This window comes from Vulpes vulpes, chromosome X (genome assembly GCF_048418805.1).
Source record: "Vulpes vulpes isolate BD-2025 chromosome X, VulVul3, whole genome shotgun sequence".
NCBI classification, from domain to species: domain Eukaryota; kingdom Metazoa; phylum Chordata; class Mammalia; order Carnivora; family Canidae; genus Vulpes; species Vulpes vulpes.
Window position 1 is genome coordinate 64,136,046 of NC_132796.1, and position 13,904 is coordinate 64,149,949.

Here is a 13,904-nt window from a genome sequence, read left to right on the forward strand (position 1 = left end):
AGTATATTGAGTATTTGATTCCATAAATACATCTCTTCATTTTTTAAGATCTTTGTTTTATTCTTATTTTTAAAGTGTCATCCTGGGGATTCCTGGGTGGCTCAGCGGTTTAGCGTCTGCCTTTGGCCCAAGGTGTGATCCTGGAGTCCCGGGATCGAGTCCCACGTTGGACTCCTGGCATGGAGCCTGCTTCTCTCTCTGCCTGTGTTTCTTTTTTTTTATAATAAATTTATTTTTTATTGAACACCAATAAATTGAACACCAATTAACCAATAGATAGAAGCGTGAACTCTTCTCACTGTAGCATTCCAGCTGGTCTCTCTTTAAATCTCAGGCCGAATTCGTAGATTTTCAGGATGATTTGAAGGTTATCTAGGTAATTTGGTGGGGACAGGTGATTTGGGGAACTTACTCTTCCGCCATCTTGCCCCTCCTCATAAGCAAGAAATTATCTCTGCCTGTGTTTCTTCCTCTCTCCCTCTCTCTCATGAATAAATAAATCTTAAAAAAATAAAGTGTTATCCTCCTTTATTATTTACTCTTGTTACATTTCACCATTTTCTCCTTTCCAATTTACTAAACACCTGATCAGTAAAAAATATAGTTCTTTAGCTTGTTTTTCATACAAACTTGTTACTTGATTTTCTATAAGGAAAGAAGATCAAAGCTCTATACACATAAGCAACATAGAAAATTACTTTGAAAAAAAATCTGTTTTTTTGCAAAGAACTAGTTTGAGTAGCAGATGGCCAAAATTAATTTAGGCAAATGAAACCACTGCCTTCAATGTAAGCTAAGTACTTCATCATCTTCCCAGAAATGTAGACTCTAAAATTTGGAGCAACCATTTCAGAAGTTTGCAAATAACAGTTTCTGATATGGGAAGTTCAAAATGAAGTTTTCTTTTTTAATGTATTTTTTAAATTTTTATATTTTAATTTTGATAAAATATGTAAAACACAACATTTAGCATTTTAACCATTCGTATGATTATAATTCAGTGATCTTAATTAACTACATTCTCAATGTTTTGCAGCATCAACGCTGTTTATATCTCAACATTTTCATCATCCTCAACAAATACTGCGTACCATTAAAAAATAAATCCAATTATCTCCTACCCTAAGACTCTGGTAAACTCTATTTACTTTTGTCTTTATGAATTTGACTTTTCTGGGTACCTCATATAAGTTTAATAATACAATATTTGCCTCATGTGTCTGGCTTATTTCTCCTAGCACAGTATTTTAAAGGTCCATGCATAGTTCAGCATATAACAAAATTTTTAAAAAATACTATTTTTAATGCCCGAATAATATTCCATTGTGTGGATATAACACATTCGTTTATCCATTCCTCTGTTAATTGACACAAGTTTTTCTACCTTTTGGCTATTCTAATTAATGCTGCTATCAACACTGGTGTAAACGTGTTAGTTCAACTACCTTCTTTCAATTACTATCTATATCCCAGAGAAAAATGACTAGGTTATATGGTAGTTCCATGTTTGAATTTTTGTAAAACTGCCACACTGTTTTTCTCAATGTCCTTACCATTTGACATTCCCACCAGCAATGAACAAAGGTTCCAACTTCTCCACATTTTTGCTAACACTTGTTTTTTTTTGTTTTTATTATTATCATATTAGTACTTTTGAAGTGGTATCTCATTGGCTTTTCATTTGCGTTTTTATTAAAACTAATATGTTGAGCATCTTTCCATGTCTTTCTGGTCCATTTGTATATCTTTGATTTCTACTTAAGTGTCTCTTCAAATTCTTTGCTCATTTTTTCTTCCAAGTTTTATCTTAAATTCCAAATGGTTAAAATACAGTGTAACATTACTTTCAGGTGTATGATGTAGTTATTCATCAGTTACATATAATAACTAGTGTTCATCACAACATGTGTCCTCCTTAATACCCATACCTCATTTAACACATCTGCCTGCCCAATTCCCCTACAGTAACCCTCAGTATGTTCTCTATAGTTAAAAGAGTATGTTTTATGGTTTGCCTCTCTATTTACACTCTATGTTCATTTGTTATGTTTCCTTAATAGCACATATGAGCGAAATCACATGGTACTTGTCTTTTTCTGACTTACTACATTTAGCATAATACTCTCTAGCTTCATCCGTGTCACTGCAAATAGAAAGATTTCATTATTTTTTTTATGGCTGAGTAATATTCACAGACACAGACACACACACACACACACACACACACACACACACACACACACATCACTTCTTCCTTATCCATTCATCACTGAATGAACATTTAGGATCCTTCCATAATCTGTCTATTGTATATAATGATGCTATAAACTTTGAGGTGCATGTATCCCTTCTACTCAGTATTTTTCTATGCTTTGGTTAAATATTTGGCAATTCAATTGCTAGAATGTAGGGTAGTTCTATTTTTAACTTTTTGAGGACCCTCCTTACTATTATCTAGAGTGGCTACACCAGTTTGTATTCCCAAAAAGTAAGTAACAAGAGTACTTTCTCTGCAATCTCCTCAACGTCTGTTGTCTACTGTGTTGTAATTTTGGCCACTCTGACAAGTGTGAGGTGATACCTCATTGTAGTTTTGATTTGTATTTCCCTAATGATGGGTGATGTTGAGCAACTTTTTAATGTGTCTGTTAGCTATCTGGATGAGTTCTTTGGAGGAAAAATGTCTATTCATGTCTTCTGCCCATTTTTAACTGGATTACTCATTTTTTTGGCATTCAGTTTTATAGCCTTTTTATATATTTTGGATACTTAACCCTTTATCAGATATGTCACTTGCAAATATCTTCTCCATATCCATAGTTTGCATTTTAATTTTGTTGATTCTTCCTTCATTGGGCAGATTTTTATCTTGATGAAGTCCCAATAGTTCACTTTCATTTTTTCCCCTGCCTCCAGAGATGTGTCTAGTAAGAAATTGTGATGGCTGATGTCAAAGAGTTTACTGCCAGTGTTCTTTAGGATTTTTATGGATTCCTTTCTCACCTATAGATCTCTCATCCATTTTGAATTTATTTTTGTGTATGCTGTAAGAAAGTGATCCAGTTTCATTCTTCCACACGTGGCTATCCAGTGTTTCCAACACCCTTTTTTGAAGAGACTATCTTTCTTCCATTGGACATTCTTTCCTGCTTTGTCAAAGATTAGTTTAATATATAGTTGAGGGTCCATTTCTGGGTTTTCTATTCTCTTCCATTGATTTATGTTTTTGTTTGTTTGTTTTGCCAGAACTATATTGTTTTAATTACTACAGCTTTTTAATATAGTTTGAAGTCCAGAATGGTGATTCCTCCAGCTTTGCTTTTTTTTTTCAAGGTTGCTTTGGACTTTGGGCCTTTGTGGTTCTATACAAATCTTAGGATTGTTTGTTCTAGCTCTGTGAAAAATATTGGTGGTATTTTGAGGGGTATTGCATTAAATGTATAGATTACTTTGGGTAGTATAGGATTTAACAATATTTGTTCTTCCAACCCATGAGCAAGGGGTGTTTTTCCATTTCTTTGTGTCATCTTCAACATCTCTCAAAAGTGTTCTATAGTTTTCAGACTAGATATCTTATAGCTATTTAGTTGCTGTTTGAGGTAGGCTTGTATTGCTGTATACTTCCTTCTTAAAACTGCTTTTGTTGCATCCCAAAGGTTTTGGACTATTGTGTTTTCATTGCCATTTGTTTTCATGTATTTTTAAATTTTCTTCCTTAAGTTCCTGGTTCACCCATTCGTTCTTTAGGATGACGTTCTTTAGCCTCCATCTGTTTGTAGTCTTCAGAAATTTTTTTCTCCTGGTTGGCTTCAAGTTTCACAATATTGTGGTTAGAAAGTACACATGGTATAATCTCAATTTTTTTGTATTTTTTGAGACCTGGTTTTTGACCTAATATGCAATATATTTTAGCAAATGTCCCCTGTGCACTTGAGAAGAATGTGGATTATCCTGTTTTATGATGGAATGCTGTGAATATATCTACTAAGTCCATCTGGTCCAGGGTGCCATTCAAAGCCATTGTTTTTTCATTGATTTTCTGTTTAGATGATCTGTCGATTGATGTAGGTGGGGTATGAAAAACCTCTACTATTATTGTATTATTATCAAGGAGTTCCTTTTTTTGTTAATGTATTATATATTTAGGTTCACCCAAGTTGAGGGCATAAGTATTTACCATTGTTAGATCTTTATGGTTAGACTTCTTTATTATGATATAGTGCCTTTATTAATCTTTTGTTACAGTCTTTGGTTTAAAAATCTAGTTTGTCTGATATAAGTATTATTACTCTTCCTTTCTTTTCACAGTCATTTCATGATATATATTTCTCTATCCCCTCACTTTAAATCTACAGATATATTTAGGTCTTCAAGTGAGTCTCTTATAGGCAACATACAGATGTGTTTTTGTTTTTATCAATTCTGATACCCTATGTCTTTTGATCAGAGTACTTAGTCCATTTACATTCAGTTATTTCTGATAGATTATGAATTTATTGCCATTTTATTATTTTTTATTTTTGCTTCTGGAGATTTTCTCCATTACTTTCTAGTCTTTTTGCTTTTGTTCTTTTTCCTACTCAAAGAGTTACCTTTAATATTTTTTGCAAAACTGGTTTAGTGGTTATGAACTCCTTTCATCTTTATTTGCCTGGGAATCTCTTTTTCTCTCCTTTTATTCTGAATGATAACCTTGCTGGATAGAATATACTTGGTTGTAGAATTTTCCCACTGAGCAAATTAAATATATCATGCCACCCTCTTCTAGGGTGCCAAGATTCTGTGGATAGATCTGCTGCTAACCTAAATGTCTTCTCTTGTAAGTTGGGAAGTTAGGGACTTCCTAATAAGGGATTTCTTCCTTGCTGCTTTTAGGATTTTTTCTTTATCTCTGAATTTTGCAAATTTAACTCCAATATCTCTTGGTGTTGGCCTGCTTTTGTTGATTTTGATGTGAGTTCTCCGTGCTTCTTGGATTTGAATGTTTGTTTCCTTCCCCAGATTAGGGACGGTTTCAATTATTATTTCCTCACATAAACCTTATCTTCCTTTTTCTCACTCTTCTTTCTCTGGGACTCATGATACAATTTTTTTTTAATTTTTTAAATTTTTTAATTTTTTTTTAGTTTGGGTTTTTTTGGTCAATTTGTCAACATACAGAATGACACCCAGTGCTCATCCCGTCGAGTGCCCACCTCAGTGCCTGTCACCCAGTCACACCCCCCCCCCCCGTCCACCTCCTCTTCCACCACCCCTAGTTCGTTTCCCAGATTTAGGAGTCTATTATGTTCTGTCTCCCTTTCTGAAATTTCCCACTCATTTTTTCTCCTTTCCCCTTTATTCCCTTTCACTATTTTTTTTATATTTCCCAAATGAATGAGACCATATAATGTTTGTCCTTCTCCAATTGACTTTTTTCACTCAGCATAATACCCTCCAGTTCCATCCACGTCGAAGCAAATGGTGGGTATTTGTCATTTTTAATGGCTGAGTAATATTCCATTGTATACATAAACCACATCTTCTTTATCCATTCATCTTTCGATGGACACTGAGGCTCCTTCCACAGTTTGGCTATTGTGGACATTGTTGCTATAGACATCGGGGTGCAGGTGTCCCGGCGTTTCTCTGCATCTGTATCTTTGGGGTAAATCCCCAGCAGTGCAATTGCTGGGTGGTAGGGCAGGTCTATTTTTAACTCTTTGAGAAACCTCCACACAGTTTTCCAGAGTGGCTGCACCAGTTCACATTCCCACCAACAGTGAAAGAGGGTTCCCCCTTCTCCACATCCTCTCCAACATTTGTTGTCTCCTGCCTTGTTAATTTTCCCCATTCTCATTGGTGTGAGGTGGTATCTCACTGTGGTTTTGATTTGTATTTCCCTGATAGCAAGTGATGCAGAGCATTTTCTCATGTGCTTGTTGGTCATGTCTATGTCTTCCTCTGTGAGATTTCTGTTCTCATGATACAATTTTTATGAAATTTCATGGAATCACTGGGATTTTGTGTCACACTTATAAAGTCAGCTAAATTTGAACCTGGAAGTCAGTGCGTGGAGCCACCAACTAGGCCGCGGGCAAGCTCCCCCCGGGGCGAGCTCAGGGGCTAGTGTGCAGCGCGTGGGGTTTTTAAAGAAAACTTCCCAAGTTGTGAACGTAGGGAGGGCATCAAGTACATATTTTAAACGCTTCCAGAATCTTTGATGCCTGGCACTTCTGGACTGAGGGAACCTGCTTGCTGGCTGAAAGGAGAGGGTTTTGAAAGGATTTGAAGTGCTGAAGCTTTCTCCATACCCGCTATTAAGAGAATAAGGTGATCCCTTCCTGTGAAGACTGGCTCCAGTTCAATATGGAGAGCCTTCAGATGGATTTTAAAATTGAACACACTTGGGATGGTCTTCCAGTGAAGCATGAGTCAGCATTTGTCAGGTTGAATCCAGGTGATGGAGGAGTGATGATGGAAGTTAGTGCTCCATTTTTCAATGATCCTCCAGCCCCACTTGGAGAACTAGGAAAACCTTTCAATGTACTGTGGGATTATGAGGTTGTGGAAGCATTTTTCTTGAATGACATAACCAAACAGTATTTAGAAGTTGAACTTTGTCCTCATGGACAACATTTGGTGCTTTTACTCTCTGGAAGAAGAAATGTGTGGAAAAAAGAACTTGCTCTGTCTTACAAAGTGTGCAAAGGAGAGACAAAATGGGAAGGTAGAGCTTATCTTCCTTGGAGTTATTTTCCACCACATGTGACAAAATTCGATGCATTTGCAATTCATGGATCAAAAGATAAGAGAAACTATGAAGCTCTTTACCCTGTAGCTCAACATGAACTGCAGCAAAGACAAAAACCTGATTTCCATTGTCTGGAATATTTCAAGCCTTTCGGTTTTAACACACTGCTTGGAGAAGAATGGAAACAACCAGAATCTCATGTACAGGAGTATAGTAGATGACAATATCAGTCATTTCTCCTCTGTATATTTTAAGATAGGACATGAAAAGCAGTAACTTAAAAGAAAGAGAAAGAGAAATTGGACTTCATCAAAATAAAAACTTTCTGTTCATCAAAAACTTCCATTAAGGGATCCCTGGGTGGCGCAGCGGTTTGGCCCCTGCCTTTGGCCCAGGGCACGATCCTGGAGACCCGGGATCGAATCCCACATCGGGCTCCCGGTGCATGGAGCCTGCTTCTCCCTCTGCCTGTGTCTCTGCCTCTCTCTCTCTCTCTCTGTGAATATCATAAATAAATAAAAATTAAAAAAAAACAAAAACAAAACAAAAAAAAACTTCCATTAAGTGAAGAAGCAAGCCACAGATTGGAATAAAATATTCAAAGTACACATATCTGACAAAAGATTCTTACCCAGAATATATCAAAAACTCCTGTAAATCAGTAATAAAAGAAGCCAGTTAAAGACACTTCACAGGAAAAAAAATATACAAAAGTAAATATATAAAGTTAACATCATCACTTATCATCAAGGAAATGCACATTAAAACCATAACAAGATACCAGTAAATGACTAAAATTACAAAATATACACACTGGTTAAATGGTTAAAGCTGAAAAAGACTGACAATAATGGGAATAATGTCAAGCAATAATGGGAATGTGGAATACCTAGGACTTTCATACACTATGGATAGGAATAGAGTATATGGTACAAGAACTTTGGAAAGTGGAAGTTTCTAAAGTTAAATATACACCTACTTTGTGTTTCAGCAGTTTCATTCTTAGGTATATACTCAAGAGAAATCAGTATTTATGGCATTTTTATCCATAACACAAAACTATAAACAATCGAGTTTCTATCCACAGGATAGACAAGCTGCAATATACTCAGTGGAATACTACTTATGAAAACGAATGGACTACTGGTACATGCAAGAACCTACGTGAATCTCAAAAGCATTACGTTGAACAAAATAAACCAGATACAACATTCTGCATAACTCTTTATATGAAGGCCAATTATAGGCCAAACCAGGCTGTTGTGATGCATCTCAGAACAGTGATTGCTCTGGGTGAGGGCAGAGGATTCAAATTGTCTGGAAAGGGGACATGAGGGGATTTGAGGGAGTGGGTAATTGAAATATTTTGTATCTTGATCTGGCTGACAGTTATGTAGCTGCATACATTTGTCAACATCCCCCAAGCTGTATGTTTAAGATTTGTGATTTTACTACATGTGAAGTATATCTTAATAAAATATTGTTATGAAATAAGCTGTAAATTAAATGGAGGTAACTTCTGCATATTGTTCCATTGAACAATCCCTGTGCTAGTTAAATGTGACTTAGTAACTAATTTTTTTCATTTATTCTGTCTTCTGTCTGAAAAGAGAACGGTATAAAATAAATACTGATTTTTACAAAAAAAAATAAATAAAGTCAGCTAAATCTAATGACATGAAGATGTTTTCTACTGATTTCTTTAGAGATTTTATAGGTTTAGCTCTTAAGCTTATCTTTCATTCATTTTGAGCTAATATCTGTATATTGAGTACGATAAGTCCAATTTCATTTTTTTATATGTGGGTATACAATTGTCTCAGCAATGTTTACTGATAAAAACGTCCTTATATCTTTGAATAGTCTGAGCATTTTGTAAAAAAGAATCAATGGACCATTTATATTATTTTCTTTCTCACCTTTCTATTCTATTACATTGTATTATACATCTGTCATTATATCAGTATCATACTGTTTTAATTACTGTAACACTGTAGGAAGTTTGGGATGCCTGGGTGGCTCAGTGGTTGAGCATCTGCCTTCCTCTCAGGTCGTGTTCCCGGGGTCCCGGGATCGAGTCCCAGATCAGGATAGCCACAGGGAACCTGCTTCTTCATCTGGCTGTGTCTCTGCTTCTCTCACTTTGTGTCTCTCATAAATAAATAATTTAAATCTTTTTTTAAAATGTAGGAAGTTTTTAAGTTTGCTAGGGTGAATTCTCCAACTTTGTTCTTTTCCAAAATTGCTTAGGCTATTCAATGCTTCTTGTAATTTAATATGAATTTAAAGATTAACTTTTCCATTTATGTGAAAAGGCTGTTAAAATTTTGATGAGGATTGCATGTAATCTGTAGGTTGCTTTGGGGAGCATTGGCATTTAAACATGTTAAGTCTTCCTATTAAAAAAATGTAGGCTAATTTTGCATCTGAGTATTTTATTATTTATTTCGTCAGTTTTTTATAGATTTCAGAGCACCAGTCTTTAACTCATTAATCAGATTTACTTCTAAATATTTAATCTCTGGGATCTCTGGGTGGCCCAGCAGTTTAGTGCCTGCCTTTGGCCCAGTGCGTGATCCTGGATACCTGGGATAGAGTCCCACATCAGGATCCCTGTATAGAGCCTGCTTCTCCCTCTGCCTGTGTCTCTGCCTCTGTGTGTGTGTGTGTGTGTGTGTGTGTGTCTCAGAATAGATAAATAACATCTTTAAAAATAAATAAATAAATATTTAATCTCTTAGGTACTATTGTAAACAGAAGTGATTTCCTTATTTTTCAGATTGTTCATTGGTAATTAATAGAAACACACCTTATTATTGACTATTGGCCAAGTACCCTGTGATTTTGCTGAATTCATTTCTTAGTGTTATTTTCTTTTTTTATGGATTTTTGGAAATTTCTCTACACAGGATCACCTCATTTGAGACCAAACTTATACCACTTCCTTGACATGTGGGATGCATTTTATTTATTGTTTGTCTAATAGCTCAGCTAGAACTTCCACTGCAATATTGAACAAGCAGTGGTGAAAGCAGATTACCTTAGCTTGCTTCCCATGTTAGAGGTAAGTTTTCAGTCTATCATCATTGAATATGATATTATCTATGCTTTTTATATAGATGTCCCTTATTACATGGATAATTTTCTTTTTACCTTTAGATTTCTGACATTTTTATTTTATTTTTTTAAATTAATTTTTATTGGTGTTCAATTTACCAACATACAGAAAAACACCCAGTGCTCATCCCGTCAAGTGTCCACCTCAGTGCCCGTCACCCATTCCCCTCCAACACCCGCCCTCCTCCCCTTCCACCACCCCTACTTCGTTTCCCCGAGTTCGGAGTCTTTATGTTCTGTCTCCCTTCCTGATACTTCCCAACATTTCTTTTCCCTTCCTTTATATTCCCTTTCACTATTATTCATATTCCCCAAATGAATGAGAACATACACTGTTTGTCCTTCTCCGATTGACTTATTTCACTCAGCATAATACCCTAGAGTTCCATCCACGTTGAAGCAAATGGTGGGTATTTGTCGTTTCTAATTGCTGAGTAATATTCCATTGTATACATAAACTACATCTTCTTTATCCATTCATCTTTCGATGGACACCGAGGCTCCTTCCACAGTTTGGCTATTGTGGCCATTGCTGATAGAAACATCGGGGTCCAGGTGTCCTGACGTTTCATTGCATCTGAATCTTTGGGGTAAATCCCCAACAGTGCAATTGCTGGGTCGTAGGGCAGGTCTATTTTTAACTCTTTGAGAAACCTCCACACAGTTTTCCAGAGTGGCTGCACCAGTTCACATTCCCACCAACAGTGTAAGAGGGTTTCCTTTTCTCCGCATCCTCTCCAACATTTGTTGTTTCCTGCCTTGTTAATTTTCCCCATTCTCACTGGTGTGAGGTGGTATCTCATTGTGGTTTTGATTTGTATTTCCCTGATGGCAAGTGATGCAGAGCATTTTCTCATGTGCATGTTGGCCATGTCCATGTCTTCCTCTGTGAGATTTCTCTTCATGAGATTTCTGACATTTTTAAAATTCTGTCATGAATATTGGATTTTGCCAAGCGCATTTTCTGCATAGACTGTGATGATCACATGTGGGTTTTTTTTTTACCTTTTTTTCTAGTAATGAATTCCATTTATTTTCTTATTTAAAAGATTTTATTTATTTATTCACGAGACACAGAGAGAGAGAGAGAGAGGCAGAAAAACAGGCAGAGGAGAAGCAGACTCCATGCAGGGAGCCCTATGTGGGACTCGATCCCAGGACTCCAGGATCATACCCTGGGCCAAAGGCAGGTGCCAAACTGCTGAGCCACCCAGGAATCCCCTATTTTTTTAAATAAATTAATTTTTTATTGGTGTTCAATTTACCAACATACAGAATAACACCCAGTGCTCATCCCATCAAGTGCCCCCCTCAATGCCAGTCACCCATTCACCCCCACCATCCGCCCTCCTCCCCTTCCACCACCCCTAGTTCATTTCCCAGAGGTAGGAGTCTTCATGTTCTGTCTCCCTTTCTGATATTTCCCACACATTTCTTCTCCCTTCCCTTATATTCCCCTTCACTATTATTTATATCCCCCAAATGAATGAGAACATACACTGTTTGTCCTTCTCCAATTGACTTATGTCACTCAGCATAATATGCTCCAGTTCCATCCACATTGAAGCAAATGGTGGGTATTTGTCATTTCTAAATGTGGAGTAATATTCCATTGTATACATAAACCACATCTTCTTTATCCATTCATCTTTCGATGGACACCGAGGCTCCTTCCACAGTTTGGCTATTGTGGACATTGCTGCTAGAAACATTGGGGTGCAGGTGTCCTGGCGTTTCATTGCATCTGAATCTTTGGGGTAAATCCCCAACATTGCAATTGCTGGGTCCTAGGGCACATCTACTTTTAACTCTTTGAGGAACCTCCACACAGTTTTCCAGAGTGGCTGCACCACTTCACATTCCAACCAACATATCTTCATTTGTCATAGGTTTATTACAATTGTATTTTTATTCTTGAGCTAGATTGTATATTTTGTATATTTTGATGAATTTGTCTATTTCTTCTAGGTTATCTAGTGTCTTGGTTGAATATTGTACTTTGTATTTCCTCCTAAATTTTTTTTCTACATATGGTCATCAGCAGTGTCCTGTATTTCATTTATTATTTTAGTTATTTGCATCTTTACTTTTTTCTTTGTTAGTTTAGCTAAAGATTTGCACATTTTGTTGACTTTTTTAAAAAACTAAGTTTTAGAATTATGAACTTTCTGTACTGTTTTTATATTCTCTGTTTTGTTGTGTTTCACTTTTTTTCCATTTTATTATGCTATGCTTTATTGTGCTTTGCACATATTCGTTTTTTTGTGTGTTTTTGTTTACAATAGAATTTTTGCAGCAAACCTGCATTGCACAAGTCTATTGGCAATATTTTCCAACAGATTTTGCCAATTTTATGTCTTTGTGTCACATTTTAGAAATTCTTGCAATATTTCAAAATTTCACTATTATATTTTTATAGTGTTCTATGATCAATTATCTTTGTAATTGTACTAGGGAGCCACAATCTACTCCCATTTAAAATGGCAAACCGAATCAATAAATATATCATGTATTCTGACTACTCCATAGAGCAGCCATTCCCCCATGTTTCACCCTCTTCTGGGGACTCCTTATTACATGAGATACAACTCTATTAAAATTAAGCCAATTTATTACATACAATGACCTTCAACTGTTCTAGTGAAGAGAAGAGTTGGACTACTCTCACCTTAGTTTTTTTAAGTTTTTTTTTAATTCCAGTTAGTATGCAGTATAATATTAGTTTCAGGTGTGCAACATAGTGATTCAAAACTTCTATACAACACCCAGTGCTCATCACAATTGCACTCCTTAATGCATATCATATATTTAATCCAAACCCCCACTGACATACCCTCTGGAAACAATGTTTGTTCTCTCCAGTGAAGTCTTTTTCTTGTTATGCCTCTCCCTCTCTCATTTCCTCTTTGTTCATTTGTTTTGTTTCTTAAATTCTACATATGAGTGATATCATATTGTATTGTTCTTTTTCTGACTGACATAATACTTAGCATAATACTCACCAGTTCCATCCATATCATTGCAAATGGCAAAATATCGTGTTTTTTATGGCTGATTAATAACTAGAGTTATTTACAATGATTCTAAAGGACTAGTATCCAAAATCTAAAAAGAACTTACTAAATTCATCACTCAAAAAACAAACAATCCAGGTAAGAAATGGCCTGAAAACATGAATATACCTTTCTCTAAAGAAGACATTCTGATGGCTACAGACACATGAAAATGTGCTCAACATCACTCATCATCAGGGAAAATACAAACCAAAACTATTATGAGATACCACTTCACACCAGTCAGAATAGCTAAAATTAACAACACATGAGATAATATGTGTTGGTGAGGATGTGGAAAATGGGGAAATCCTCTTGCACTATTGGTAGGAATGCAAGCAGGTTTTTATTCTGATGAAGTCCTAATAGCTTATTTTTTATTTTGTTTTACATGTTTGAGGAGATACATCCAGGAAAAAAGTTGCTAGTGCCACATGTTGAAGATGTTACTGCCTATGTTCTCCTCTAGGATTTTTATGGTTTCAGATCTCACATTTAGGTCTTTCATCCATTTTTACGTTTCTTTTTATGTATATTCTAAGAAAGTGTCCCAGTTTCATTCTTTTTACAGCAGCTGTCCAGTTTTCACTACGCCATTTGTTGAAAAGGCTGTCTTTTTCCCTTGGGTGTTCTTTCCTTTGTGAAAGATTAATCCATCATATAGTTGTGAGTTCATATTTGGGTTTTTTATTATGTTCCCTTGCTCCATGTGTCTATTTTTGTAACATACTGTTTTGATCAGTACAGCTTTGTAAATATAACTTGAAATCTGCAGTTGTGATGCCTCCAACTTTCCTTTTTTTCTCAAGGTTGCTTTGGCTATTTGGGTCTTTTGTGGCTCCATACAAATTTTTGGACTGTTTGTTCTACTCTTATGAAAAATGTTATTGGTATTTTGATAGGGATTACATTAAATGGGTAGATGGCTTTGAGTAGTATATACACTTTAACTCTAATTATTATTCCAATCTATGAGCATGGAATGTCTTTCCATTTCTTTG

At 35.9% G+C, this 13,904-nt stretch overlaps 1 pseudogene; it reads left to right on the top strand.

Moving 5' to 3' along the window:
• The first annotated feature begins 6,363 nt into the window (after window positions 1-6,363).
• Window positions 6,364-6,954, top strand: LOC112933605 (UPF0462 protein C4orf33 pseudogene; annotated as a pseudogene).
• Window positions 6,955-13,904: the final 6,950 nt, after the last annotated feature.